Source organism: Manis javanica, chromosome 10 (assembly GCF_040802235.1).
Source record: "Manis javanica isolate MJ-LG chromosome 10, MJ_LKY, whole genome shotgun sequence".
Classification (NCBI taxonomy): Eukaryota; Metazoa; Chordata; class Mammalia; order Pholidota; family Manidae; genus Manis; species Manis javanica.
In genome coordinates, this window is record NC_133165.1 from 21,784,373 (window position 1) to 21,810,136 (window position 25,764).

Genomic DNA, 25,764 nt, shown 5'->3' on the forward strand with positions numbered 1-25,764 from the left:
AAGACCTGAATGTAAGTCATGAAACCATAATACTCTTAGAAAAAATATATAGGCAAAAATCTCTTAGACATTAACATGTCAACTTCTTCATGAACACACCTCCCTGGGCAAGGGAAACATAAGCAAAAATGAACACATGTGATTATTTCAAACTAAAGAGCTTCTGTACAGCAAAGGACACCAGCAGTAGAACAAAAAGGCATCCTACAGTATGGAAGAATACATTTATAGATGACATATCCGATAAGGGGTAGACATCCAAAATATACAAAGAGCTCATGCACCTCAACAAACAAACAAAAAGCAACTAATCCAATTAAAAAATGGGTAGAAGATCTGAACAGACTGTTCTCCAAAGAAGGAGTTCAGAGAGCCAACAGGCACATGCAAAGATGCTCCCCATTGCTAATCATCAGAGAAATGCAAATTAAAACCACAATGAGATATCACCTCACACCAGTTAGGATGGCCAACATCCAAAAGACATACAACAGCAAATGTGGGTGAGGATGTGGAGAAAGAGGACCCGTCCTACACTGCTGGTGGCAATGTAAATTAGTTCAACCATTGTGGAAAGCAGTATGGAGGTTACTCAAAAACAAAAATAGAAATACCATTTGGCCCAGGAATTCCACTCCTGGGAATTTACCCTATGAATGCAGCAGTCCAGTTTGAAAAAGACATATGCACCCCTGTGTTTATCGCAGCACTATTTACAATAGCCAAGAAATGGAGGCAACCTAAGTGTCCATCAGTAGATGAATGGATAAAGAAGATGTGCTACATATACACAATGGAATATTATTCAGCCATAAGAAGAAAACAATCCTACTATTTGCAATAACATGGGTGGAGTTAGAGGATATTATGCTCAGGGAAATAAGCCAGGTGGAGAAAGGCAAGGACCAAACAATTTCACTCATCTGTGGAGTATAAGAACAAAGCAAAAACTGAAGGAACAAAACAGCAGCAGACTCATAGAACCCAAGAATGGACTAAAAGTTACCAAAGGGGAAGGGACTGGGGAGGATGGTTAGGAAGGGAGGGATAAGGTGAATAAGTGGCATTACCGTTAGCACACATAATGTAGGGGGTGTGCAGGGAAGGCAGTGTAACAGAGAAGACAAGTAGTGACTCTGTAGCATCTTACTATACTGATGTACAGTGACTGTTATGGGGTATGTGGTGTGGTCTTCATGCTGGGGACAATCTAGTAACCAGAATGTTGCTCATGGAACTATATATTAATGATTCTAAAATAAAAGAAAAAGTAGTCTATTTTTTAAAAAATCCAAGTGCTTTTACTGATAGGAAAGGGACAAAAAAAGATTTATAATGTTTAAAAAGTAAATTGTGGTAACCACATACTGTCTAGAGTTCAAAATAAGATATTTATCACTTCCCTTAGAATTTAAACTATGGAAATCTCAATAATCAAATTATTTCAATCACTTTATCAAAATTAACAATGAGTGCTTACAGTGAACTTTCAGCACGATTCTAAGCACTTTTATATGTTTTATTTATTTCTGCTAATGCCCTTGAGAAGTTAGCTTTATTTTATATATGGCAAAACTTATTTGGAGAATTTAAAAAACAAGCTCAGGGACACATGACAGAGCTTGAATTTTAACGCAGGCTGATATTCTCTAAAGTTTAAGTCACTTTTCTTTTACCTGCTGTTTGTCCAACTTAACAGTCTTAATGTACCTTTCAAGTCACCAATCTGTTTGGTCATCATAATATTCTGTGAGCTAGTCAAGTTGTGAACTATTTATTATCTTTGTTTTTAAAGCAAAGAAGTCGAGGTTCACAAATTTTAAAATATCTTGATCCAATTAATGGTATAGCCAGGATTTGCATGTGAGCTTTTTGGATCCTACTCAATACCTTTTCACAGTAGTTATCACACGGTTCCTTAAAAAGGGAAGAGCGAGATGTAGAGGAGTCAGCGTCAGAAATGGATACAGGATGAGAAAGCAAGGTCAGCATGATGCCAGCTGAGAACGACCTGCTGGCTTCAAAGATATTCAGAGGGGTCCATGAGTCAAGGAATATGGGGCTCTAGAAGCTAGAGAAACACGGAAACTGATTTTCTTAATGTAGTTTTTAGAACGACTCCTCCAAACACCTTGATTTCAGCCAGGGAGATCTTGCATTAGGGTACCAACCTCAGAATGATAAGATAATAAAATGGTATTGCTTTTAGCCAGTTAAGTTTGTAGTAATTTCTTATAGCAGCATAACAAAACTAATACAGAGACACATATTTAAACAGGAAGAAAGGAAATAGATAAATAGCAGTGGATTCTTTTTTATGTCAGTCTTAACAAGATTGAAATGGATGACTATACGATTGCATTGATTCTGAGAAGGCTAGAGAGTTATGACATATTTGAGGTTAGAAGTTAGGATTTCTGACTGGGGAATTATAAAATATATCTAGGCTTGGAAGGATTGTAATTCTTCCTCAGTTTCAATAACTTTCTCATTTGCCTTCTCATCTTTGTAGAAGAATGAAAACTTTTGTAAAGAAATGTTATTGTGTTTAGAAAAGAACACAGGAGCAAAATTCTGTTTAAATTAAGATGAACTGAGAAATTTTTAAAAGGTGCATAGAAGAGCAATGGGCTTCGTCTGATCTCAAATTTCTCCTCAGACCCTGTGACCTGCTCTGCCTGTGGGTCATAAAAGACTGTTGAGTATTCTCTTTTGTGAATCTGTTTGAAATGGCTGCCAGACGATCCTCTTCTCAGAAGATGTCAGCTTGTAAGCTCAGCTGGTAAGCTCAGCTGCTTGAAAGATAATGTTATAAGTCACAGTGTAGGTCAATTAAACTGGGGGCTGTTTCCTGGTCACAAATCATGGTTACATCACATTTATTTGTTTTACAAATGCCCTTTCCCATAGTGGGATCTGGTTAATTCTATGTATACAATCCAGTACTAATCTGTAACCACTACCATAAATTAACTGTAAAGAAATATGTACTGCGTTTGGTTTGTCTGTAGCACTATTCTCACATACAAGAAGGTAACATATGTTTAGGGAATTTTTACTGCTAATAAGTATGAGACTTTAGAGATGATTTGCATTTAGCATTACCAATGGGATAATTTTGTGTATATAAAGCAAACTAGTCTTATTTTTAAAAAACACACTTCCAGGACATAACTATTCCTCCAGAGAAGTGGGAGTACAGAATTTTGGCTAAAAATGTGGCTTTGGAGCCACACATACCTGAGTTTGAGCCCTCACATTGACACTCATTAACTGCGTGATCTTAGATAAGGTATCTCCTCAACTCTGATTTTTGGAAAATAATACTCATGTCCAAAGTTGGTGTGAGGATAAATACTACCATAATTTCAGGCTTCTCAGCATCTAAACTCTTGTGATGTTACAGAGGTTCGCATTTGTGAGTTCTGGGCGAGACAAAGATCGTCCAGCCCTGAAGTGCTCAGTGCCTTGTTTCCTGGGTTTCCTTGCAGGGAGCGTATAGACACATGGCCTTGGGCATCACTCTTCTGCTACAATCAGGTTTTGATGCAGGAACTAATGGCACAGGAGGGGAGGCTGGGGAACTCTACCTAGAGGCACAGCAGAATGGCAGGTGGTTGCACTGAGCACTGAGGTCAGGGCTCTGATGCACTGGCATGGGCCATGCCAGCTGCGTTAAAGCTGGTGCCAGTGCAGAAGGGGTGTCAGTGCACATAGTGCCATTCGTGCTTTGTGATAGTGATAGCAGTTTCCTCATCAGTCCAGTTCTGGAAATTCAGCTGAAAGCCTGTCTCCAGGTTTCCAGGCAATTCTGTGAGCAACCAATAGCCTTTGATTAAACTCTCGTGTAGGGTCATCAACCAGTTCGCTTCACTGGCTACCAAGAACTTTCACTGATTTAGATACTACACGCATGTATATATATATATGTATATATATATACAGGACAATGACTAGCAGATAATACTTGATAAATGTTGCCCTTGTTAATATGTTCCTAATTTCATCTAAATATTGAATTTTAAAATGAATTTGTAGTGATTTTGCTCTACATTTAAAAGCTATATGTAATATTGCCTTTATTGGTAGATCTTTTTTAAATGGTCTGTTTATATTCTGTTACATCTTGATTGATCTAAGACTCTTTACTGGGCTAATTGAAGACAAATTGTCTTGTTCACAATTGGATTCTTTTCTGGCACAGTGCTTGATACAGGGTGACCCCTGGTAAATACTTGTGAAGGAGGTACATCATGAGCTTATTGATGAGACAGAGGTGCCATCTCAGGCATATCACTGGAGACTTGGGCAGACCTCTAGGTTGGCATTATCTCCGTGAGGCCTGGTCCTCAGCTCTGTAGGCTCAACAACCCCATATTGCACTTTAGACAAAGTTGATTTGGAGATAGACTCAGAAAAAACAAACTCATAAGAGATTGATGTATAAACTATATTTATTTCCACTAAAAATTAAGCTTTTGAGTCATTTGAAATTCTGCTTATTTATTCATTTAATGAGTTTTAAGTGTTTACGATGTATGAGATATAACAGTATCTTTGCATAAACAGTGAACAAAACAGAAAATCATTAGTGTCATGCAATTTGCACAATTTTATCAACAAATAAGTATATAACTGCAGATAATGGTAGCTGTTATAAAGAAAAATATAGGAGGTTAAAAGGATAAAAATTGTTAAGAAGGAGTGTGTGCTATTTTAAATTGGATAATCGGGGAAGGTGTCCTTCAGGAAATCTGAATGAAGTGAAGAAAATACAAGAAAAAGGAAATATCACCCTTAAAGGGTCTGAGATAGAAATAATCATGGGGGTGTTTGAGGAATGAAAAGTAGAGTGATGTGGTCGGCAGCCTCTGAGATGACTCTCCACGATCTCTGGCTACTGGTGTTCATACCCTTATGAAATTCCCTCCCCTTGAATGTGAACCAAATGCAGTAACTAGCTCCCAATGAACAGAATGCAGCAGAGACGGGGAGCTGTCACTGCCAGTATGTTAGCTTGCAAGAAGGTTGCTTTGGTGCCGGCACTTTTTTTTTTTTTTTTTTTTTGCTGCTTTGTTTTCTCACTGGGCAGAAGAAAAGTTAACACCCCGAGACCGCTATCCTTAGAAAGACCAGCCCGTAAGACTGGCCCTTGGCTGACATTGGAACTTGGCTGGTAGACAGTTCCCTACACTGATAAAAACCTTTCCGTGAGTGATAAATGTTGTTCACCACACCTAGGCTGGGGAAACAGTATGCTAATGCTGAACACCTGCTGTCTTCCCGGGCGTCTGGGAGTTTAGTACTCAGTCAGTGGTGTCCGTGTGACCAGCCCCCGGGGAAATCCTCGGGTGCTGAGTCTTCAGCGGGCTTCCCAGGGCACACATACGGCTGCAGTGTCAGCTGGGAGGAGTGTGCTGAGTGCGAGCCCTCCGGGGAGGGGGGCGCTGAAGGGAGCCTGCGCATGGACCCCTCCAGCCTCTGCCTGTGCCTCTGTCCTGTATGAGCCGGCTGGGAGTGCTTCTAGCTCATCTGAAGGTGGAGGTGGTCTTGGAAACCCTCAACACACTGGTTCTGATAAAGCAAGCAGTCTCGAGCTGCCCCATGGTGTGGTCCATGTGGCATAGAACTGAGGGAAGCCTCTGGTCTCCTGCCAGCAAGGAGAACCTGAGGCCTTCAGCCCAACAGCCAGGAAGCACTAAAGGCCCATGTGAGCAGCTTGGAGGTGAATCCCCCCAGGACGAGCCTCAGATAAGCCTGTTCTCAGCTGGCTGCAGCCTGAGGGGAGACCCCGAGGCACAGGGGCACCTAATTTGTACTGGGATTCGTGGCCCACTGAGACTGTCAGATAGTATGCATTTGTGTTTTTAAACTTTAGGGTGACTTATTAGGCAGCAATAGGTAACTAATACAGCCAGTATGGCTGGAATACGGGGAGCAAGAAGAATGTGGTAGATGACGGGCTCAGTGGGGTAGAGAGTGCTCAGATCATACAGGGAATTATGATCTATGACAGGGATTTGGGGCAAGGAAATCTGAGCACATTGTCTCCTGTAGGCCAGTGGTTTTCTACCTTGGTTTCATTTTAGAGTAGACAAGGGAGCTTTAAAAATACGTATGCCAAGCCCCACCCTTACGGAATCTGGTTCAGTCGGCCACAGGAGAGGCTCCAGTATTGGTATTTTTTAAGTGCTCCCTTGGTAATTCTGATGGGCAGCTTGGGCGGGACCAGATGTGCTCTAGGGCAGCGAATCTGTGTGGGAAACCAGAGAGGAGGGAATCAGAGCAACGGAGTGAGTGGCATATTTCTAATGATGGATTTTTATATCAAAGACGGCAGGCCTGGTGTATCTAGGATGATGCTCTCTCTTCTGATCAGGGCTTGAAAAATGCTTACAATTGCTCAACCCATTGTCCTTTCCTACCATAGCTGCCATCTGTTCTGTTCGCATAAGGTACGACACTGTGGATTAGGCTTCAGTTTTAAAGAGACCAGTTCGGTTGTAGCAAACATTATCTTTAATGTCAAAACTTATGACAAATTCTAACCAGTGGCAACAGAAAGTCTTTTGTCTTACAGTCTCAAAAAGGAAGATCAAATGAACTCATCAGCCTACCTGGCTCTGTTCTAAAAAGAATAGATCTAATAATCCATATTACATGGCTCCATGTTCAATATATGTATTCAGGGGCAAATTAGAAGATGTGTCAAGATGCTTCATCAAACCTCAGTTTCTTAAAAATCCCTATAATGAGAAGCACAGATATTAACACATTAAAACAAAACAAAACAAACAAAAAACTACTTTCATGGAACAACAATTTTGGGTTTTTATGTTTATTATATTTTCTATCGGTTATCTCATAATTTTCACAAAAGATGTGAAGCTTAGACTCAGATCAACACACTAATATTCTTGATTGAAATGTAATTAAAATGTAAATGAAATTTAAATCAGCTGAAATGTAAATTTTAAAATCTTGATTTATAGTGTTTTATATTAAAACCCATAAGTTTTTTGAGGTGGACATGAATATAATTATGTGTACATCTCTTTCCCTGTCAGTTTGAGGCCCGAACAGAAGGGAGGCTCACTTGGGCTAAGAGCTAACCATGTTCCTAGGACCAGAAGGAATACCCTTACATTCATATTGAAAAGAAGCAAAAGGTGACAAGTTTAAAGGCATTAAATCCCAAATCATTCATTCATTCAACAGGCACGTTGAGTGTGCTGTATGTCAGCACTGTTCGCACTGCGAGGAATATAGCAGTGAGCGAGTGACACAAGGAGCCTTTGTATGTATGTGGGTGACAATAAACAGATAAATGTAAGGTGGTAAAAGTAGTACATGTCAGGTAGCTGTTACTGTGATAAAACAAGATGATGTGACTGGATGGCGGGACGGGAAAGGTAGAGGATGGCCATTCTTGGTTGAGTGGTCTGTCAGATATATTTCCTCCAAAAAAAACTGATGACCCACTGTGTTTTAAAGATCTTTAGATCAGTCACTCATCTCTAATATGTGGAAGACCTACCATGAAGTCCAGATTTCACCTTCTTTTGAAAAGTCAGAAGATATAATTATGCTGTGCAGGGTATCTCTGTATTGCAATGGCCTTCCTTTTGATGGGAAATGTCCCTCCTGTCCTTCATAAACCCTCCTCTCCTAACAGAGATGCTTCTTATTTGCAATACCTGCCTGCTTTTGAATTCTGAAGAATTTTCAGCCCTTGGGCTAGTCAAAAAACAGCAGCCAAGATGTGGTGTGGAACAGATCCAAGGTATCTAGGAAGCTGCGAGCTGAGGAGCAGAGGGGAGCAGGCCTAGACACCTATAGGGACGTCTGGAGTCACTTTTTTTGTCTGGTCCCAGTATGGGCTTGTCATGGCATGAGAGTCTGTCTTTAAAAAGTGTACAGAATGGACTAGAGAATTTAACATGATGGGAAAGAACGGAGCTGGCAGTCACGCTCTGCTGCTATGTAACTATATAATTTTACATGATTATATTTTTTATATGATCACGTTTTTTTTTAATTGGCAAAAGTAAGATATTTTAACGATGGTTTCTTTCCACTCAGACTTGCCATATATTAGACTTTCCATCAGTCAAATGGCATGGTGATGGCAGTGGCCACTTTTAGAATCCAATTGAGGAAAGTGGAGTTGGAAATATGCCCCTTTGACTGCAATTTGGAAAGCCATTTTGGAATGTTTCTACAAAACCAGCCAGAAATGATAGATATTTGATTTGGGAATATATGATGTTACCTTCTTTTGTCGGCTTTATATTTATTAAAGAATTCAGAATAATTCTGATAAAAATTTAATGAAATACTAAAAAAAATGGTAAAGAACAGTAAACTCAGTGGAAGTTATTCTGACAGCAAGAAGCAAATGGTAAAAAAAATTTTCAGAGCATAACAAGAGCAGTAACTTTAGAAGAAGAAAAAAATTCTTGGATATTTGATACTCTTCTTAACTAAGAGGAAGTTGATCACGTGGAGAAAGATTTAAATTTATTATTGAATTCATTTATTTGTGGTTATTGATGCATTGCCTTTCAGTTTCAAATCATACTTTTTGTCTGCTCTTTGAAAAATGGACCTGGGCCCTTTAAATAATTTTCCTTCCCTGCCAGCGCCAACACTTCCTCAGCAGAGGGCGCTGATTCTGGTGTGATTGGGCAGGTTCCTGCAGGACACAGTAGCGTCTGCACACAGCTTCTCCAGCACCAGGCTCCTGCAGGCTGCGGTATCCATCTGGTTTCCCCGCCAGTGAACTGCAGCTCCCCTTAGCAAGGCCCCTGGACAGTCTTGTGGAGGAGTGCCTCAAGGGATCATCTCCCCATGATCAGCTTTCCCCAGCACCCTATTGTGCCGATTTCCAGCAATTTCCATCAGTGGGCACCATAGCAGTTTCTCTGCCCTTCAGTGCATCACAGCTATTCAATGATTGTACCTCAGTCCTAGTTGGGGTGATAGTGTTTTGGTTACTCTAGTTCATCCCTGAAGATAGTAGCTGCTCCTATGATCTGATATTTCTATATTCTGTATTCTTTTTAGTTTATTCTCTTTATGTCTTCTTTAAATTTTCCCTATCAAATTACTATGTTTTTTCCCCCAGTTGGACAACATGAAATGCTGAAAGCTATGAAAATGCCACAAAATTTATTTTATATAACCACAGTGAGAGCATGGATGACAAACTGGTTAATGGCTGTCATCAGTTTAGAAAGTTTTTAAAAATTAGTCATTCTCAAGAATACTTAAATGCCCAGAGAAGCTTTCAGTTCAAACATGAAGGAAACTTGGCAGAGGTGTCCCTAAATTTGACAATAATCTGAAAATTTACACAATCTTACTAATAAGAATTACAAAACTGAAATTATAATAAAAACAAACTTTGTTCAACCTTGTTGGAGGAAAGATCAAATTACGTTGCAATTCTCTCCAATAAGAAAATGTTATGAAATAATCATATGCAGAAATGATTAAAGAGAATGCAGTCAAAAGGTAGGAAAGCATAACAGAGGTGTGTCAAGCAGATGACTAGTAAGAATAGTATGATAGCTTTGGGATTTTTAAATATTGATGGTATTAGCTTTTTTTTATTAAAGTCACATTGATATACAATCTTATGTTGGTTTCAAATATACAACAGTGTTTCACAGTTACACATATTATTAAATCCTCACCCCTTCTAGTGCATTATGATCTCTTAACATAGTAAGATACTACAGAATCATGGACTATATTCTCCATGCTGTACTGCTGTCCCCATGACCAGAGGTCCTTCTGTTTCATTACACTAAATATATCATGCCACTCCCTTTGGTCTGTAAAGTTTCTGCTGATAGCCTGATTGGATTTCCTTTATAAGTAATCTTTTTTTCTCTCTGGCTGCTTTCAATGCTCTCTCCTTATCCTTGATCTTTGCCATTTTAATTATATGTCTTGGTGTTGTCTTCCTGGGCTTCTTTTTGTTAGGGGCTCTCTGTGCTTCCATGACCTGAGTGTCTCTTTTCCTTCCCCAGATGGTGAAGTTTCCAACAATTATTTACTCAAAGAGACTTTCTATCCCTTTGTGTCCCTCTTCTCCTTCTGGTACCCCTATTATGTGAATATTGTTCCATTTGGCTTTTCACACAGCTCTCTCATAATTCTTTCATACCTAGAAATCTTTTTTTCTCTGTTTTTTGGCCTCATTGATTTCCTCTCCCCTAATTTCCATTTCATTTACAGCTTCTTCAACCTGAAATAATCTACTCTAAATCCCTTCATTGTATGTTTCATTTTAGATACTATATTCTTCAGCTCTGAGTGGCTTTTTTGTAGGTATTTTATCTTTTTGTGAAGTCCTCCCTGAGATCTTGAATATTTTTCTTTAGATCTATGAGCATGTTTATGACTTTTATTTTGAAATCTTTATCAAAAAGATTGGTTACCTCTGTTTCATTCAGCCCTCTTTCTGGTGTCTTGTCTTGTAATTTTGTTTGGAACATATTCCTTTGCCTCCTCATTTTTGTCAGGGTTCTTGTGTTTCTTCCTTTGTATTAGGTGGCTCTGCTGCCTCCTGGCCTATGGAGTAATAGCTTTGTGAAGGAGGCATCCTCTGGTGCCTAGAAGCTCAAGACTCTTTACTTTCCGGTGCGGCCAGCCCAACTGTTGGCATGCAGTGGGCAAAGCTGCCTTTCTGTATGGCTTGTAGTGGTCTGAGTCTGGGCAGGCAGTTTGCTTCCACTGCGCCTTTCTGATCAGCACAGAATTCTCTGCTGGAACTGCTGTGGGTGGGCTGCCCTCTGCCTGGTCTGCAGCAATGGGGGGGCTGCAGGTTTAATGGGGTGGGCAGGCAGATGTGCAGCTCTGCCCAAGCCTGATGCACAGCACCCAGCTTGGACACCTGCAGGGAGGAAGGAGCTCTTGGGGATGGCTCCTGTGGGCATTTTCCAGGTGGGCTGAAATGGAGCCAAAAATGAGGGGAGGGTCTCCCTCTGCTTAGTAGGCAGCAAAGCCTGACACTACTGCCAGGCGAAGTGGGTTGTCTGCCAGCCATGTGCCCAGGGAGGGCACTCAGGGCTGTGTTGCTGAAGTTGCTGTGGGCGAGGCCATGAGGAGAATGAAGCATCTGAGGCTCCTGAGAGTTCCTGACCTGTTGGACCAAGGGCAGGTTGGGGAGGTATCACCCACCTGGCTTTTCTCTGAGAAGAGAGCTCCATCCAACCCTCGCCCCTCTGGTATCACTCCCGCTGCTGGGAAGTCTTTCAAACTGCCCACTTTGCTTTTGTCTCAGGGATACTGGTGGAGGGTGCCTGTTCTCACAAGCAGATGGGATCTCAGCCTCCCCAGATGTTCCACCTGTCCTTGGTATCCAGCCATGCTAATCACCAGAACACCATGTAATGTGGGCTCCTGGAGCAGATCTCCAGGGCCAAGTATTCAGGGATCTTGGGTACTTCCCACCTCCCCACTCCACCCCTCTTCCTCCCACCTATGGGTTGGGGTGGGGGAAGGCTTGGGCTCCCTCAGATCACAGCTCTGCCACTTTACCCTTTTCTGTGAGGTCTTCTCTTCTTCCCTACGTGTAGGTGGTCTGTTCTGCAATCTTCAGGTCATTTTCAGGTTTAGTTGTATTTGCTGTATTTTCATGTTTTATGTGTTTTGGGGAGGCAGTTTCCACCTTGCCTTCCTACTCCACCATCATTTTCCCCACTTGGTGATATTAGCTCTTCAAAATTTGAAAAGTGTTGTGATTTCTCATTATGAGTAGATATTTGCTTGAATACCTAATGTTTCATTCATGATTGAGCATTCTTTTTCTTAAAGAAAATTTCCCAATTGTGCAAGTCTGTCCACAGGCCTGAATGTGGTTCAAATGGCCCTCTTTTCCCCATCTGTCTATTGAGGAAGTTTGTTGGGATTAGATTCTCCATTGGGAGATCTTTATCCCTACTCCCTTGGAGGTTGTATGGATAAGATGATTTGTGTCACTAAATACTATGGGACAAGAAAAAAAAAAAAAACCCTGACCATTAGTTTTGAAGAAATTCAGTTCCTAAGTTCTAAGATCCTAGTGACTTATTATTCTGTAGAAATGCCCTCACCAAATATGCAGGAGAAAATTTAAAACACTAATTTCCCACAGATGTTGGGGTAGCTCTGCTTCTGCTCACATGTTAAGCACAGGAGGGGTAGGGCTGGGCTGGGCTGTATGTGCGATGTGATATCATGTTAGGATGGCCCTCCTCTTCCCGCACAAAACAGGGTCACAGCAAAATTGTAAAAGTCTCACCATACAGACTTTTCTGATGCCTGGAATTTGAGACATCAAAATATATAATTACCAAGAGAAATAGCTTGTATTTCCACAATGAATAACAGAGCTATAGATAATAAGATACAGATACTCTCAGGGACTATAACCTGTTAAGTTAACACCAAAGTGTCAAATGACTGCAATTATATCTTTCCTCTACAGTTTTTTAAATTTACTGAGAAATAATTGACAAATATAATTGTATATATTTAAAGTCTATAACATGATGATTTGATATTCCTATACATTGTAGAATGGTTACCAAGATCAAGATAATTAACACATCCATCATCTCACATAAAGTAGTTAACTCTGTGTGTGTGTGTGTGTGTGTGTATATATGATAAGACCTTGCTTAAGATCTTCTCTCAGTAACTTTCAATACTGTGTTAACTATAGTCACTATGCTATACATCAGATCCTCAGAATTTATTCACCTTCTAATTGGAAATTTGTACCTTTAACCTGTACCACCTGATTGCTCTCTCCCGTCAGTCCCTGGTAGCCACCATTCTAGTCTCTGTTTCTATGAAATCAGCTTTAGATTGAGGAACAGGGAATAAGGGTTGGAGAGCAACGCCAAAGAGGGGATTCTCCTTTCCACATACACAGAGACAGAAAGGACCTTGGAGATGAACCATTTCCATATGAAACTTCTGCCTGAAGCCTGGTTGGAGAAGCTGGCTGAAGGGCAGGGAACATTTTTAATAAGAAATATATGCATAAATGTATTTATTGTGGATAGAAATAGCCATAAATATGCAAAGGGAGAAAGAAACCCATCAGGAAATACTCATTGCCAGCCCTCTAAGAACCACAATATGGAAAATTATGAGCTTACCACAAACCTTGCCTCACTTGAACATGACCTTTCTGAGTTCTTTAATACTTCACTGTGTCTCTAGTAATGTTTCAGGGGATCTTGTTACTCTTTATTCATATATCATAAGGAGGCAATTGGCTGCATTTTCTTTTGGAAGAATGTAATGTTTTGTTTTGTGTTTTTTGTCATTTTTGAGAAAAGACATATACTGTAATACTTGTCCCTTTTATATTTGTCCACATTTACATATGGACAACAGATCTTTATGGGAAAATGTCTAATGCTAGGATATCAAATAAATATCTCATGTTTCTATATTTATTCCAAGTTATCTTCTATTGCAACTGTACCTTCTTAGAGGAAGCTGCACATTGTAATAAAGACAGAAGGGCCAATACTTCAGTAGTAAAGTCTGACCTAACTGTGAGCATCATTTTACAGCTGGAAAGAGCTGCAACATCATCCACTTTAAGCTCAAGGAAACTGAGGTCCACAAAAGTTTAACCATTGGTTGCTAGACTGAAATTAGGATTTATATTAACTGACACCCAGCTCTGGGATCTTTTCTCCACACCATTACTTCCAGTATTTTCCTCATTGATTAAATGGAAATGATAACCAATTATTATACATGACTCACAATATTTGACAAATACTCATCCTAATATTGAATATTCTCACATTTTGTGTAATAGTCACCCAATGTAAGCAAAATAACACTAGTAATTATAGCTTTAAGCAAGTGCCTTGCTAGGCATATATAGTCATTTATTTTCACTGCTACCTAGAAATGCATATTATTCCATTTTACTAGTAAGAAAGATGAAGGCACAACTGGAAGTTGAGCTTGGTTTATTTGATTCTCAAACCTCTCATTTTAAGGAAGTTTGCTATGAGTAGATGTTATAATGAATGTTTTTTTTTTTTTACTAACACTCAAATAAGTGGTCAAATCAATATTTTTTAAAACCCCAGCTTTCTCCACATCATCATGTCGTAAGTAGTTCAGTAAGCTCACAGAGTCTTCTGGCTCATAAAATCATCTCGCTAAGCTATCTCTTCATAAAAGTAAATTAGGTCATGTCCCTGCTCTGCTGAAAAACCTTCCAAGGTAATAAAAGCCAAGGACTTACTGTTGCCCATAAGGCCCTCATAATCTGGCACCACCCTCCACTCCTTTCAGGCCATACTGGCCTCAGGACCCTTGCATTTGCTGTTGTCTCAAACTGGAATATTCTCTCAGATACACACATGGGAAGTCTCCCACTTCTAGGTTTCTGCTCAAACATCATTGTTTTGGAGAGGTTTCCTGACCACCCTATCTAACTGAGCAGCATTCCCTCTCTCTCAGCCCATTGAAATTTATCTTCATATCCTACCATATTTGTGTATAGAGAACAAACTTCATACCATGTGTTGTGTAGACCTGTCATATTTGATATTCCCCGCCCTACAACCATTAGAATATAAATTCCATGGGGACACTGGGCAAATGCCTCTTGAATGAATGGCCAATGTGGAAATGAGATAAATGCTTTTATCTCTTGATGGTTCTTGTATCAGATCACCAGAGAATATCTTAAAAACAGATTCCTGAGCTCCACACTGAGAGATTCCCTGGGTTTGGAAGTAAGGATCTGACGTCCTTTATGGACTACGTCTAATGGATTGTATTTTTCAGTTGATTCTTTTACCAGGAAATTCCTTAGCTTTATATATAGGGCAACCAGAGATCCTGTTCAGTTGTTCACATGATCTGAACAGCCTGAAAAGTTGGATCAGGTAGCTCTTCTAAGATAAAAAATTTCCCCTGGAGGTGGTATTCTACAAATCAGAGATATGCCAAGAAGCCATCAGTATGATGCATTATTCTTCATGTTTACACAAAAATGATGCAGTTATCAGCAGGGAGAAAAGGCCCCCAGCCTGTCTATGCGGTGAGCTTACCCTGAGTTTCTTTGTGCTGGAGTCTGGAATCATATCTACTCCGGCAGTGGGCGCCTCAGCGAGTGGCCTGGCCAATCACAGGGAATCATGGGCTTGAGGTCAGTGCAGCACGCTCCAGAAAGATGGTATGGACTATCTAAGATCCGATTTTCTTCTTTATCTTAGCCACCTAATGTGCCTTAATTATTTTTGAGATCTTCATTATGTTCAGTCAGCTCCCAGATGTCACTTTTTTGGTTTTGGTTTGATTTTTAAAGTCCTACACCCTAGGACCTAGGAAGCAGGATTAGCATGAAAGAACAGAATATTACAGGGACAATAGAAATTGTGGACTAAAAGTACTTATTTTAGAATGTCTCTGAATGATAGTTTCTATCTTGGCATCAGCAATGTCCATCTTTTTTTTTTTTAATCAACTTGGAAGAGGTTGAGTTAGTTTTACAAAATCCTTCCTTTTGGGCATGTTCAGTAATGATTTTTTTGGCTATAGTAAGTGCAGGTGGGTGAAGTTTCAAAGCCCTCCTCCCCATGTCCTTGCAAGGACCTGTGGCTGGGTGCACAGGTTGTTCCCAGGGCTGCAGGACACAGTGGAGGCTAGCAAGCCTGTGCTCTGATTGTCAAGCTGTGAGCGCTGGAAGGGACTGCAAAGCCGAGAATAGCTGCCAAAGCCTCCCCACAGGCCTAGATTAGACCTTAATTTCATACCACTGTGGTTCTTGTAGACTTCTGTGTGGGAGTTACTGATTCTAGGATGAGATCCCCACAGTGAGCACACAAGGCTTCAAAGGGCCCGGGAAACACACCGAGTCACAGTGTGTATCCCCTGGCAGATGTGACCCCCAAAATGCCTCTTTTCATATTTATTCTTTATTGATTCAAATTAGATATCAAAGAGTTCATAATAGATAGTAATCACATTCATATAAGAAGAGTGGAAAAATCTTTCAGTCAAAAATCAGGTCTTAATTATGGAAATCATACAGGAGTAAAATATTATGAATGTAATATTTTTTGGAGTATGGGAAAACCTTTGATTTCAGTTCATATTTTACATGACATCAGAGAATTCATGCTGGAAAAAGAGAGAAGGAATGTTCTAGATGTGGTAAATCTTTCAGCTGCTGATCAGATTTTTCATCTCCAGACAACCCACACCCAGTTACATATGCGGGGACACAATAAATGTGGAACATGAGGATTTGGTGGGAATGGAAGATTTCCCATGTGGATTAGATATCCTTAAGCAGGTTTTTAGCATTTCAAGAATAAATCCATGCTTTTCTAATTGTTTTTTTTTTTTTATTTTACCCAGCGAAATGCCACTCAGTGTTTCTTGGCTGAAATATTGAAGACAAAGGAGAAGCCTCCAAGGCACAGTCCCTTGCCTTTTCTTCTGTTGTTTTCTCTGCTTGGAAATCTTTCCCTGTCACTTCAACTTAAAATCTTAAGTGTCAATTCCTTTGTCCCACTGTCTTTGACTTTTCAAAGATGAGTTAATCATTCTTTACTCCTACCTTCATACTTTATTCACAAATATGCTTAATCACTTGGCACTGTAATGGTTTCTTTATGACTTGCTACTCACTGGATTATGAATTTTCATTGTTGTTATCGTTGTTGGATGAATGGATATTTTGGCAGTGCTAAGAGAAAATGTTTTCACTTAATTTGATGTTTTCAGAAACATTTGTGGCTAAAATAAGAAATGAGTTTAAATCACTTTTTGTATTGTGCTCTTACTGTATGAAAAGCACTACAGAGAAAGAATTAGACAAGGTCCTTGTCCTTAAAAGAAGTAACAAGAGGGCAGTGAGGGAGATAAGGCGCGCGCATAAATAGCCAGAAGGTGAGGCAAGAGGAATGCATTAAGTATATCGAGATGAATGCAGGTGCAGCCTACAGAGGAGCCAGAGAGGAAGACCTGCTTGGGGCTGGGAGGTTAGAACAGACATTGCCTTTTTGTCAAGTAAAATCTTTTATTGTAGTTTCTCTAATAGGTGAATACGTGTGGGATAAATGGAAGTTTTCACCCAGAATTTCCAGAATTTCCCACCTGGCCTTAGTCCATTTACATACCAATGGGTGTTTACCACAGCAGAACCTTTGGTCCATTTGGGGCAAAGGGTGGAGAGAAAATGGCCATTCTCTCCTCCCCTCTGTTCCTGATACCTAATTGGTCTGGTGTTTGCCAGTCACCAGGCCATGGAGTTACCCCGGAAGGGGGGGGTGGTCAGAGTGCATGCTGCAGGCCTGGGGAAGGCGGTGCCGAGCCTGGCTGGCAAACCCGAGGAAGCTGTGAGAAATAAGACCCCTACACTCAACCTGTCCTTCCCCTTGTCTTACTTAGGTTTCACCAGATTCATAGGGAACTTGTCCCAGGAAGGGACCCCCTTACTCCTGGAGCTATAATATATTGTAATTTACAATAAGAAATGTATATTCAATCTTTGTCCCCATTTATAGTGCAGAGCTCCAGAACCCCTTGGAATGTCCCAGCTGGGAGCCTTTGTTACGGTAATGAGGTGGCTTTTGGAGAACCTCTAGGTGACCAGAAAGGTGACTGGTTTCCAGGTGAACCAGGCACGTGAGTAGGGGGTCAGCACTTTCTGTCTCCCCACCTCTGCTCGTAACCCCACCCTCAGACTCTTGGGTGAGGAGAGGAGCTGGAGATTGATTTCAGTCATCAATGACAATGATTTAATCAATCGTGCCAATGCAATGTAGCTTCCAGAAAACCCCCAAAGAAGAGGGTATGGGGAGTTTCCAGGGCGGGTGAGCACGTGGAGATCCAGGCAGTGCGGCTCGATCAGAGGATGCGAGAGCTCCGAGCCCTCTCTCCATGCGCTGCCTCGTGCATGGCTCCCATCTGGCTGTGCTGAGTTAAATCCTTTTACAATAAACCAGCAATATAATGAGTAATATGTTTCTCTGAGTTCTGTGAGCCTCTCTAGAAAATTAATGGAACTCAAGGAGAGGATCATTGAAGCCTCCAATGTGAAGCTGGTTGGTCAGAAGCAGAGCTGGCAACTGGGACTTGTGATTAATGTCTGGAGCGAGGGGAAGGGCAGTCCTGTGGGACTGAAACCCTACCCTGTGGTATCTGATGGTATTGCCTGGAAGACAGTATCAGAATCGAGCTGAATTGTAGGATACCCCACTGGTAACAGGAATTGCTTGATGGTGTTGAGAAAACTCCCACATACTGGAATTGAAGGCAGAATTGTTAGTGAAGAACAAAGTTAAAATGTGTGTTCCAAGAGGGGAATGTTTGGAACTTGGAGAAAATAAAGGGATATTCCTGAAAATTTAAGCAAAATCTGATGAGTTTTCTCTAAGGATATAAAAATTTGAGTATTGTTAGCATTTAGTCTTCTTCATTAATATGTAAATCACCATAGGTGAAAGTAGCATTGTTATATATTTGCCCATAACAGGGCATAACATTTTAGGCATCAGTAAATTACACACAACAAGATTGTAAATGTTTTATCAATTAAAGTTTAAAGGAATCTTCATGAATATGAAAGCTTCCCAACTTTCTCTATGATGTAATGGAAAAGGAAGTTATGGACAATGTTATCAGAGAAGAGCTCTTTACTTTAAAGACCTCAAGAAATGAACATAAAAGTACAACTTCTTCCCCATCAACAAACAATATGAAACGAAGAGCCACGCAGGCTATCTGACCTAAATGTCAATTTCACATGAGCGAGAAAGCAAGGTCACCCCCCAAATAAAAGTTCTCATTTCCTTTTGAAGGTAAATTGGGAGAAATCATGCCATGAATGAGATCATTTGCGGCAGACTGGCTAGCTGGGCATTTAGCGAGACATTTCCCAGTCTCCGTGCAGTTAGCTCCAGCTCGGTGCCTGAGTGCTGGCCAATGGGATGTGAGTTGAAGTCATGTATGCCACCACCAGAACTGGTCCACAGACCCTCCCACATGCAAGTGTGATAGGGATAAATATGGCAGTCTTGGAAGTCATGAGTTGAAATGAAGAAGCCTCAAGATGGCCTGGCTCTTAGAGGAGAGCCATCTGCCAGTAGAAACACTCATTTTGGACTTGATGTGTTGGGGGAGCATTATGTATTTTCCTCAGTCCTTGTCCTCACTGTCACAAATAACTGAAGGGCAGGGACACAGTAGTGAAGCAGAGTAAAAGTTTTATTTAAAGTTACTTAGAGAAAAAGTGCAGCAGGCAACCTCATCTGGGAGAGGCTCCCTGAAAGGTTGGAGAGAGTTTGAGATTAAAACGTTATGCACTTAGAAAGTGCGGGCAACCTCAGAGAAAGGTGCGCCACAAAAGGTTGTGGGTTCCCCCTTTTAAGGATTCTTCAGGAATGAGACTAAAGACTAGGGGTGTGGACTTGTTAAGTGGTCTTTGAATATTTAGAATTAATTTAACACAAGGAACTTCCTGCTCTGATTTCTCCCTGGGATACTAGCATCTTGGTTTGGGAGCATATCAAACAAGGCTGCCTGCCCAGCCACCAAGGTGGGCTGAGTTATTGTCTGTTTGCTAAAGAGTAAGTTAAGAATCTTACTTCTCAACTTTCTGGGTATGAAAATGAGATGTGAATCCTTCCTGCCATTTACTATGTTGCTCTCAGCTGGGCCTGCATGCTAAATTAGTTGCCTCAGTTGCAAACTACTTGATTAGGGCTAAAGGAGAAAAAAAACAACATACAGGTAAAGGTAAAAAATAGCTGGGCCTGCATGATTAACACAATAAAGACATGGGCTATGCTAAGGTACCCTCCTTTATCTGGGGCATAGTCAAACATTGCAGGCCAAGTTGCTCCTGGCTTTTTTAGCTTTAATTGATTAACTTTGGATCTTTTTAGTGGACTTTCCTGGCCTTTTTCTCTTTCCAGCCCACTCATATCTATTATCCTGCCTAACAGGTGTATATGTGAAATAAATTTCTATTGTGTGGTGAGCTATTTATATTTTGACATTTGTTGTGAACACTAGTGTGGCCTTAACCAATATAACAGGGGACTGTAAACCACTTTTTAGTGACAGAGGCACACTTCAAACTAGGTTAACCTAAAGGCTCCCTCACAAAAACTACTGTGGGGATAAAAAGATATTCCATTAGCTAGCCCTTCAATACAAACCATTACCAATATTGATACAGGTTTTAGCTAGGGGTGTAATTGGTAGAATATATTTAATATCATGAAGTCTGGAATCAATCAGCCTGAGTTAAATCTCTGCAGCTCACGGCCTGCATGGCTTTAGGCCTGTTATTGAACTTCTTTATGCCTAAGTTTCCTTGCCCATTAAATGAGGATAATAATCCTACTTCAGTTTGAAAGATTAAAGAGGTAATATATAAAAATCTCTCACAATAATGTCCCCATAGTGTTTACTGATTAGTTTAGCTATCATTCAGATCCTATGAGAAAAAATGTCCTTGCATTCATGTCTTTTCCCCCTTTGCATTTTCCTTTTCTTTTTGTATTTCTTTTTTTGTATTCTGCTCTTCTTGGATCCCATATTGGAGTTTCTGTGACATGTATCTCATGGAACTCAATGTGACTACTGCCATAAACTGGGCACGAGGTAGCCATCCTCTCCCACTAATATATGGATCACTCTCACTGCTGTGGAAAGAATATTCTGGTATTCTCCATGGGAAAGCAGGCGTCTTGCAAGGTATCCAGGCCTTCCTCCAATCCAGGAAAAAGAAATAATCTTGATTCAACCTAAGCACCAACATCCACTGGAGCTTAGGAGCACAGATCCAGAGAGGAATATTGAATGACTCTGTGGCCCCAAGTGTCTGCTGTGACTTTAGTAAGTAGCTGGTTTAAGATGCCAGATTTTGAGTGTTTTGCTGTCTCTTTCTACTTGGAACACATGACTACCATTCATGAATATCCAGTTTCAACCTTGATGACTTCAACTTCAGAGTCTGACAAAAAATTTATTTTAATTAAGAAGAATAGCACAGACAGTCATAAGGATTAAAGATGACGGCGTGAGAGGTGAGACAAAGGCTTCCTCCTAAAACTGCATATAATATGAAAATACAGTTAATATAACTAATCCTGAAAGAGCACCAGGAAAGAGGACTGCACCAGACTGCATACACCGGGAGAAAAGAATAAACCTCATGGAACAGGGTAATAAAGCCATGGCCCAGCGGGACCCAAGCCCTTACCCCACCCCAGCTCACTGGCGGGAGGAAGAGAATTGGAGCGGGGAGGGAGTGGAGGCCTGGGACTGCTGAATACCTAACTCCAGAGATCTGCTCTGGGAGCACAAACCTACATTTCATGGTGCTTGCATGGTACTCTCGTGATTAGGGGATTGGAAAGCTAAGACAGGCAGAAATCCTGGAGAGACTGAGATTTCAGCCGCTTGTAGAAAGCAGGGATCCATATCCGGCTGCTCTGTGACAAAAGAAAGACAGACAGTATGAGAGACTTCCTAACAGCAAGAGGGATGCTAAGGAGCAAGGATTGCACAGAGCTTACTCCTCAGGAGAAAGGACAGGTAGACAAAATTGTCCAGGTGCACACTGCCAAGCAGGTTGGGAGCTTTCAGGATCTTTAGGTGCTCCAGCTCCCTGGCTGACTTCACAGCTCCAAGGACCCCCTCCATGATACGCAGCCTACTGTGACTTTCTCCCAGCCAGCCCCACCTGGCTTGCAAACTGGCAAACCCTACCCTGGTATTAGGCCAGCCAGAGGGAAGCACCATCCACAGCAACTACAAATGAAAACCATAGAGGCTTATACCTGTGTGCTCAGCCCACTGGTTCTCACAGTGGAGAAAGGCATAGCGGCTGGGAAGCAGGAAACAGCTATTTCCTCCCCACAGGCACCAATACCACCCCCCTGTGACCCCAGAAATTGCTGCAGGGGCAGAACAGTGCCAAAGAGTAGAACCTCTGGGCACTAGAGGGCAACGTATACAAATGTGAAGCACCAAAGGAACCTAGTTCAAAGTAAAATTATGAATACAACTCCTGAGAAAGATTTAAATGCTCCTAACAAATTTCAAAATAAAAATCATTAATATGCTCATGGAGGTACAGAAAAATATTTAAGAACTCAGGAATGAATTCTCGTCAAAGATCCAATCATTGAAGAGCACAATGGAGGGTATTAAAAGCAGGTTGTATACAGTGAAGGAGACGATAAATGAAACAGAAACTAGAAAAGAGTAATACAAAGAAGCTGAAGCACAGAGAGAAAAAAGGATCTCTAAGAATGAAAGAATATTGAGAAAAATGTGTGACCAGTTGAAATGGAACAATATTCTCAATTTAGGAATACCAGAAGAAGAAGAAGAGAGAGAGAAAGGGATAGAAAGTGTCTTTGAGGAGATAAATGCTGAAAACTTACGCAATTTGGGGAAGGAGATAGTCTCTCAGGCCATGGAGGTACACAGAGTTCGCAACACAAGCAACCCAAGGAAGACAACACCAAGACATACAGTAATTAAAATGGCAAAGACCAAGGTAAGGACAGGCTATTAAAAGCAGCCAGAGAGAGAAATAAGATCACATACAAAGGAAAGCCCATCAGGCTATCATGAGACTTCTCAACAGAAACCTTACAGGCCAGACGGGAATGGCATGACATATTTAATGCAATGAAGCAGAAGGGCCTCGAACCAAGAGTACTTTATCCAGTAAGATTATCATTTAAATTTGAAGGAGGGATTTTAAAATGTCCAGATAAACAAAACCTGAGAGAATTTACCACCCAAAACCATCTCTACAGTGTATTTTGGAGGGACTGCTATAGATGGAAGTGTTCCTAAGGTTTAATAGCTGTCACCAGAGGTAATAAAACCACACTAAACAAAGTAGAACAGCTAATCACTAAGCAAATGTAAAATTAAATTATTCCCAAAGTCAATCAAGAGATAGACAAAGAGTACGGAATATGATACCTAATATATAAAGAATGGAGGAGGAAGAAAAAGGAGGAGAAAAAAATAACCTTTAGATTGTGTTTGTAATAGCATATTAAGTGAGTTAAGTTAGATTCTTAGAGAGTAAGGAAGTTAACCTTGACCCTTTGGTAACCACAAATGTAAAGCCTGCAATGTATATGAGTACATACCTATTGCTGATCACCCTAAATGTAAATGGTCTGAATGCACCAATCAAAAGACACAGAGTCACTGAATGGATAAAAAAAACAAGACCGATCTATATGCTGCCTATGAGAGACTCACTTTAAACCCAGATATTCACAGACTAAAAGTGAAGGGATGGAAAAAGATGTTTCATGCAACTGATAGGGAGAAAAAAGCAGGTGTTGCAGTACTTGTAACAGACAAAATAGACTTCAAAACAAAGAAAGTCACAAGAGACAAAGAAGGACATTACATAATGGTAAAGGGGTAGATCCTACAAGAAGATGTAACCATTATAAATATGCATGCAACACAGGAGCACCTACATATGTGAAACAAATACTAACAGAATGAAAAGGGGAAATAGAAAGCAATGCATTCATTCTATGAGACTTCAACACTCCACTCACTCTGAAGGACAGATCAACAAAGCAGAAAATAAGTAAGGAAACAGAGGCACTGAACAACACATTAAAACAGATGGACCTACAGAAGTCTACACCCCAAAACAGCAGAATACACATTCTTCTCAAGTGCACATGGAACATTTTCAAGAATAGATCATATACTAGGCCACAAAAAGAGCCTCAGTAAATTCAAAATGATTGAATTTGTACCAACCAGTTTCTCAGACCACAAAGGTATGAAAGTAGAAATAAATTACACAAAGAAAATGAAAAATCCCACAAACACATGGAGGCTTCACAACATGCTCCTAAATAACCAGTGGATCAATGACCAAATAAAAACAGAGATCAAGCAATATATGGAGACAAATGACAACAATAATTCAACACTGCAAAATCTGTGGGATGCAGCAAAAGCCGTGCTGAGATGAAAGTATATTGCAATACAGGCCTACCTCAGGAAAGAAGATCAATCCCATATGAGCAGTCTAAACTAACAATTAACAAAACTAGAAAAAGAAGAACAAATGAGGCCCAAAGTCAGTAGAAGGAAGGATGTAATAAATATTAGAGCAGAAAAAATCAAATTGAGAAGAATAAAACAATAGAAAGAATTGATGAAAGCAAGAACTGGTTCTTTGAGAAAATAAACAAAATAGATAAATCCCTAGCCAGACTTATCAAGAAAAAAAGAGTCTACTCACATAAACAGAATCAGTAATGAGAAAGGAAAACTCACTACAGACACCAAAGAAATACAAAGAATTATTAGAGAATACTATGAAAAATTACATGCTAAAAAACTGGATAACCAAGAAGAAATGGACAACTTTCTAGAAAAATAGAACCTTCCAAGGTTGACCTAGAAAGAAACAGAAAATCTGAACAGACCAATTACCAGCAATGAAATTGAACTGGTAATCAAAAACCTACCTAAGAACAAAAAACATGGACCAAGTGGCTTCACTACTGAATTTTATCAAACATTTAGTGAAGACCTAATATCCATCCTCCTTAAACTTTTCCAAAGAGTAGAAGTGGGAATACTTCCAAACTCATTCTATGAGGCCAGCATCATGCTTATACCAAAACCAGGCAAAGACCGCACCAAAAAAAGAAAATTACAGACCAATATCCCTGATGAACACAGATGCAAAAATACTCAAAAAATATTAGCAAACCAAATTCAAAAATACATAAAAAAAAGTCATCCATCATGATCAAGGAGGATTTATTCCAGGGATGCAAGGATGGTACAACATTTCAATAATCCATCAACATCATCCACCACATCAACAAAAAGAGGGACAAAAACCATATGTTCATCTCCATAGATGCTGAAAAAACATTTGACAAAATTCAACATCCATTTATGATAAAAACTCTCAAAAAAATAGGTATAGAGGGCAAGTATCTCAACATAATAAAGGCCGTATATGACAAATTCACAGCCAACATTATACTTAACAGCGAGAGGCTGAAAGCTTTTTTTTAAAGATTAGGAATAAGAGAAGGATGCCCTCTCTCCCCACTTTTATTCAACAAAGTACTGGAGGTCCCAGCTGTGGCAATCAGACAACACAAAGAAATACAAGGAATCCAGATTGGTAAAGAAGAAGTTAAACTGTCACTATTTGCAAATGACATGATATTGTACATAAAAAACCCTAAAGAATCCACTCCAAAACTACTAGCTCTAATATCTGAATTCAGCAAAGTTGCAGGATACAAAATTAATACACAAAAATCTGTTACATTCCTATACACTAACAAGAACTAGCAGAAAGAGAAATCAAAAAAACAATTCCATTCACAATTGCATCAAAAAGAATAAAAGACCAAGAAATAAAGCTAACCAAGGAAGTGAAAAACCTATACCCTGAAAACTACAAGACACTCTTATTAAGAGAAATTAAAGAGGACACTAATAAATGGAAATTCATCCCATGCTCTTTGGTAGGAAGAATTAATATTGTCAAAATGGCAATCCTGCCTAAAGCAATCTGCAGATTCAATGCAATCCCTATCAAAATATTGACAGCATTCTTCAACCAACTGGAACAAATACTTCTAGAATTCATGTGGAACCACCAAAGACCCCGAATAGCCAAAGCAATCCTGAGAAGGAAGAATAAAGCAGGGAAGATCTCTCGTCCCAACTTCAACCTGT

At 40.2% G+C, this 25,764-nt stretch overlaps 1 long non-coding RNA gene across 1 annotated transcript in view; it reads left to right on the forward strand.

Annotated features, from left to right (window-relative positions):
- The window catches only part of LOC140843716 (uncharacterized), a 38,402-nt gene that overhangs the window by 8,374 nt on the left and 4,264 nt on the right, over positions 1-25,764 (forward strand). The window contains exon 2 of the long non-coding RNA XR_012121713.1: positions 2,660-2,782. This is a non-coding gene — a long non-coding RNA (uncharacterized lncRNA). The remainder of the gene's footprint in view (positions 1-2,659; positions 2,783-25,764) is intronic.